Genomic DNA, 6,325 nt, shown 5'->3' on the forward strand with positions numbered 1-6,325 from the left:
TCAGTCCTCAGACCAGCAAGAACAAGGAAATTTAAGACCTTGTTACAAACATAAAAAGACAAATACCTAGACTGATTTGGGTGGCTTCAAGGACAACCAGATCTGGAGTCCTGTGTGTTATTGGGGGAATTCCTGGCAAATTCACCAAATTTAGTGTCAGGAAGATGTTAATGATCCCCCAAAACACAGACAGGAGCAGATCTGATGCAACTCACATCAGGTCTTTATTCTATTTAAGCTAGATGGACCCCTAAAACACACCACCATCAAAAAGGACAATTTGCTTGGGGTGGGGGAACCCTGAATATCAATTAGGGCAAAGCAATATAGGAAGCAGCAAGGAGGGAATATGTCTGCAGGTATCTAACTGTAAATGTACTGTGGCCTTTAGCACAATTGTAGTTACATACCATAGTAAAATCAGCAGCATTGCTCCTCTTAGATTTGGAAGACATTATTCTCGTGTCACTAGAGTATGGCCACAGTGCTATGGGTAGCTGATAGCACTGTAGATACCATGGAAATTCTGGATGGAGGGATAGTTTATGTCCCAGGAATAGCTGGAGAGGTTGTAATTTTTGTCATGCTGGGCTCCAACTGAATAAGTAGCAATGAATAGCCTTGTAAGGGCACTGATGGAAGGGGAAGCCCTTGGTACTGCCAAGACTGAATCCCCAGTGAACAGGATTGTTGGGGGAAGGGAAGTAATGGGGGAAGGTCGGGGAAGGGAAAAACCTATATAGAAGGGGAGGTGGAGGTGTTAGGGGGATGTTGACCTGGAAACCTGGAAAGGGAATAACAACTGAAATGTAAATAAGAAATACCCAATTTAATAAAGATGGAGAAATAAGGTTATGCACACATAAAAGAAAAAGGAATGTTACTGTGCTTATAATCACATCCCATCCAAAGAAAGGATCTGAACAGAGGGTTTATTTCAAGTGCCTTTCACAATTAGTTTGAAAATTCTGAGCACATAAAACAGCAACAAGTCAAACATAGAGAGGTCAAGCTTATACGGAAATATCATAATTGATTTTAATGCACTTTGCTACCAACATGGCTTAAATGACAATTTTCTTGTACATACAAAATGAGGATGTAAACAACAGAGTAAGGTCAGTGATTCAGTAGTACATTCAGTTAATAGTTTGGCCATATATTTACAACTTGGAGAAGCCACTGGTGACCCTGTCTTGAAGTAGGCACATTTACAAAGGTAATATTGTCTTTATTTCCATAAGATATTAAATATCTTTGATGTCAAATCAACCCTGTGGTCTCAATCCACTAAATACCATTTTGATTCCAATGCATCTGAAGCCTTGAATTCTGGTATTCTGCGATGAATGTACTTCCTCAGATTTCATTTCCCAGCTTCTAGAATCAATCTCCTACTTACTGTCAATAATGGCAAAGACTGGTCTTCATGTCATAGCCACAGTGCATGCAACAAGGAGGGAAGGGGCCAGCAGCAAATATGATTCACTTGGGTTGCCTTGTGATCTTGAGTATATATATCCACAAACTCAGGACACAGTTGGGAAAATCTCTCTACCATGACATAACTCAAGTGATCATAGGACTCTAGACAGGCAGGCTACAGCTCTAAGGTCAACTTTCTGAGACTGGCTATACATGGCAGAAGGTCCTTAATTGCAAGACCGGAGAGGTCATTGTCATAGAAATTGATGCTGGACAGCTGGGAGCACTGGCTCAAGGCAGGCAAGAGGACTCTGAGCTCTGAATCCTTCATCCTGCAGTGCTCTAACTGCAGTGTTTGCAGCGTTTCAGATACATTCTCTAGGAGAATTTGGAGACTCTCGAAACTTGACTTGGAAAACACAACATCATTGAAGTGCAGGTGTTTCAGTTGAAAGAGACTCTCACATTCTGACATGTGTTTCAAATCTGACTTTGAGAGATGGCAGAAAGTAATAGACAAGGACTCCAAGGGGCTCTTCAGGCATCTAGAGAAAAAACAAGAAATTGGTTCACGGTCAGGGTGCTGGAGGACATTAGTAAGACTGACACTGACCCAGAGAAGCCAGACATGTAGAGTCAATCTATGCTTATGGTGAAGATCAAATCTTAGTGTGCTGCATGTTTGTTTCTGCTCAACGTATTGTCTACTGATGCATATTACTAACTAGTGAGATGGGCTCAGCACAGACATCTGAAACTTACCATCGACACTCTTTCAGAGAACTAGAGCTTGCCCATCATGTCAGGAGAACATAACTAGAAAGGATTATCACAGAAAGCTTCTGGCAACATCTTAGCTAATGTCCTGCAGAGTTTATCTATGTCTGTTATGTCTACAATCTGTATTCCTGATTTAATTTTCCACTCTTGAATTTGATGACCTGCAGCCCAGTGTCTATCCACTTAGTCCTTACTTTTGTTCTCCCTTGGAGGGAGAATTAGAGGTTGATTGACTCCAAAAGAGGAAAAGCTGGTACCTGTTCACATGTATCTTTGTAGAGAGCAGGTGTGGAGCCTTTACATCTTACAGCCATCGGCTTTGTTTTTTTTTTCCCCTCATGTAACTGTACATGGATGTCAAAGAGGATTCATGTGAAGCACACCCTGGGCATGCTTGCAGGGCAGCTCTTTCAATATCCCCTACCCTAGCTCAGACTGTGCTATCCAAATGGGAATTGAACCAAGTGAGGTCGGTTAAGAAACAAACAATCCTCAGTTGTATTACTCCAGTAATGTGTCTGTCATTGTAACATCCTCTGTGACTGGCACACCCCAGGTTAACACTAATGCTCCAAATAAAGGGAAAGCTATGCTACCAGAGCATAAACAGCTCAGCATCCTTGCTTACCTGAAGAGCTCTTTCATGTTGTCATTGGCAAAGTGGGCACCATTCATGGAGAGATGCTGGAGATGTCTAAGTTGGGAGAACTGAGAAAAGAATTTGCCAGCACACTTCTTTACATCTGTCACTGTGTCCACAACATTATGTTTGAAGTCTATTTGATTTAGATCAAATTTGAGAAGATTTCTCATCTGGCCAAGGAAATGTGCAAAGAAATCCAGGAAGGACCGGACCTCCTGTGTGTGTATTTCCAATTCCTCAATATAGTTTTGCTGGACAATGTTCAAGACCTCCTTGATAATCTCCTGTGGTAAGGCAAAAATCGACATCTTCACACAGCATAGCTGCAAAATGTCTTTTCTTTTCTGGGCCCACTGCAGCAAGCATTTCTGGTATTTGTTCAGATAGAAGCAGAGGCTCAGATTAGTGACCACCTGCAAATTCTGCCTTGGTACACAAGTAGGAAGGCTCTTAGGAACTTGCTTCATGCTCCAAGAGTCTGCTGAGCAGTCTCCATATTCTCTTCCATTGCATACATCCCAGAAATCCTGGTGCTCATCTCTCAAGTCCAACACTTGAAGCTTCCCCCTGATGTGAGGGAAAAAGATAGTGTTTTATAATGTAAAAGAAGAAACAACATGGTATCAGGTTACACCCCACTTGTCTAAGGTCAGCTCCACCATAGCGGCTCTCCCCATGTAGGCAAGGTCACTGCATGAGCTGCATCTGGACACATGCCCTGCTTCCCTCCATTCAGTTGCTCTTGACTAGTCTCTTCCATATCTAGTCTCTGTAGGCTCCTCCTACTATGGCTACTTGTACTCTGAGCTGTCCTCCACCTATGACTGTCATTTACATCAGCTTCCAGCTTCAGCAGTAACACCACAGACCCCCAAGGAGATGACATCATTAGCCTCTGTTCTGCTTGTACCCATTTTTTGTACCCTAGTGTGTGTATGTTTCTTACAAGTAACCCGGGGATTCCCCCTCAGGCCTCCTTGGGCCTGACTTACCTGGAATGATCCTTATGTGTCAGCAGTATATCTATGCAATCCAACACAGTTTTCATCATCTCCACACTGGCGGTTTTCAACAGTGGCCCCACAGTGAGGTAGGGAAAGGGCCAGGCCACTACGATTGCCTGCAAGAACTTTGTGTTTTTGCGGTTGAAGGCCTCTATGAAGAGTGGTGGGAAGACCATAGTGGGCAGGTCTTCCAGATCAGAGATGTCTATGGCATCCTTCTTCAGCAGTGCCTTCACTTCCAGCTGCACGAGTGTGGGAGGGTTGTAGCTGCTCATTCTGGTAAATATTCAATCAGACAGAACCTGGAAAACATGCATTTAGGAAACATAATTTCAGGCTAAGTTTTGGAAATTCCTATTTCTTACTCATTGCAGGAACCAGCATAGCAATAATGGAGAGCTCAGTCTAACAAATCATCCAATGTTGTGGTCTCCAAGCTAGACATTCATCACCAATTCTCCAGTAAGCACCCACTGAGGAAAAAATATTAACCATTGTTCCATAGGATGCCAATCTCTTCTCCTCTTAATTGCATGCCTATTCAGAAGGGTTATTCTGTAGCTTACAATCTGACCAGAACTTTATTACAGGAAAAACACACTGAACAAGGATGCGGGCCCTTAACAGAATATATTGCTAATGTTACAGTTCCAGACCAGCCTTATTGTATTTTCAACAGATTGATCTCTCTTGTGAAGGGCTAAAGAGAAACTCCTATGTGCTACTTACTTTTTTTTGTTTGTTTGTTTTGCTTTTTGTTTGTCCAGGTGTTTTTTTTATTTTTTTATTAGATATATTTCTTTACTTACATTTCAAACGTTATTCCCCTTCCCGGTTTCCTGTCCATAAGCCCCCATTCCCTCCCCTCCACCGCCCCCATATGGGTATTCCACGAATACATCCCCCCTTTTTGCCCAACCCCCCATGTTCCCCTGGACTGGGGGTCCAACTTTGGCAGGACCAAGAGTTTCGCCTTCCACTGATGCCCCAACGAGGCTATTTTCTGCTACATATGCAGTTGGAGCCCTGGCTCAGTCCATGTATAGTCTTTCGGTAGTGGTTTAATCCCTGGAAACTCTGGCTGGTTGGCATTGTTGTTTTTATGGGGTTGAAAGCTCCTTCAGCTCTTTCAATACTTCCTCTAATTCCCCTCAAGGGGGTCCTATTCTCAGTTCAATTATTTGCTCCTAGCAGTGACCTCTGTATTGGACATGCTCTGGATGTGTCTCTCAGGAGAGATCTATATCCGGTCCTTTTCAGCATGCATTTTTTAGCTTCATCGATCTTATCTAGTTTTGGTATATATATATATCTCCATGCCACATATGGGTCAGACTCTGAATGGCCATTCCTTGAGTCGCCGTGCTAAACGTGGCTCCCATATCCCCTCCTATGGATTTTTTCTCCATTTAAGAAGGAATGGGAGCATCTGCATCTGCATTTTGGTCATCCACTTCTTGAGCTTCCTGTGGTCTGTGGATTGCATCTTGGGTAATCGAGCTTTTTGGCTAATATCCACTTATCGATGAGTGCATACCAAGTGTGTTTTTCTGTGGTTGGGTTACCTCACTCAGGATGATATTTTCTAGTTCATTCCATTTGCCTATGAATTTCATGAAGTCATTGTTGTAGATTGTGCTACTTACTTAACAATTTAGAGACCAGTGTGCACAAACTGGACTATATTATATTTATTTAGGATGTGAGCTTTAAAGTTTGTTAATTCATGGCCGCCTGGCTATGCAATCAGACCATCTCTGAAGTGGCAAACATAATTAATCTGTGCAACTTTAACCAGACCTTTTGGAAATCTATTCTACGGAATGAGATGACCTGCTCATGTGAGTCTTAGAGAAACAAGTTTACATAGGCTATGGGAAGGAGAGTTTTCCATGACAATTTGAATTCCTCATGCAGAAAGAGATGAGACAATATATCTATCAGTACTAGCCTGGATTATGATATTTTGTGCCTAGGACTATAATTCAAGTTTTTTGGTGTGACTGCTGTAGGAATTTTTTCATAAAAAACATACCTGCATACATACATACATACATACACGCATACATACATACATACACGCATACATACATACATACACGCATACATACATACATACACGCATACATACATACATACATATATACATACATACACCTATCCATATTTGATACAATGTCTAGTCACCTGAACAATACTGAAATCAGAACATGCCTATTGCTTTGGTTCCTGGGTGAGTTGTTGCTTCAGAGACACAAGGCAAATAGCAAGATCTTGGTGTTTCTGTGCTTGAATCCTTCCCCAGCACAATTGGTAAGATATAGTTAAGAGGAAATTCCAGTTCATATAATTGCAAAAGCATAATATATGAAAAATAATTTAAGAGATTATGGAGTGATTGATTTATAAAGATGATCCTAAGAGAAATTCCAGACTATGTCTACAAAGCCAGACAGCACCAGAAGCATGGATC

The 6,325-nt window shown here is 41.9% G+C and overlaps 1 pseudogene; it reads right to left on the reverse strand.

Annotated features, from left to right (window-relative positions):
• Positions 1-1,404: 1,404 nt before the first annotated feature.
• Positions 1,405-4,127, reverse strand: Pramef12-ps1 (PRAME family member 12, pseudogene 1; annotated as a pseudogene).
• Between the last annotated feature and the right edge of the window lie 2,198 nt (positions 4,128-6,325).

Source organism: Rattus norvegicus, chromosome 5 (genome assembly GCF_021556685.1).
Source record: "Rattus norvegicus strain SHRSP/BbbUtx chromosome 5, alternate assembly SHRSP_T2T, whole genome shotgun sequence".
In the NCBI taxonomy this organism is placed as follows: Eukaryota; Metazoa; Chordata; class Mammalia; order Rodentia; family Muridae; genus Rattus; species Rattus norvegicus.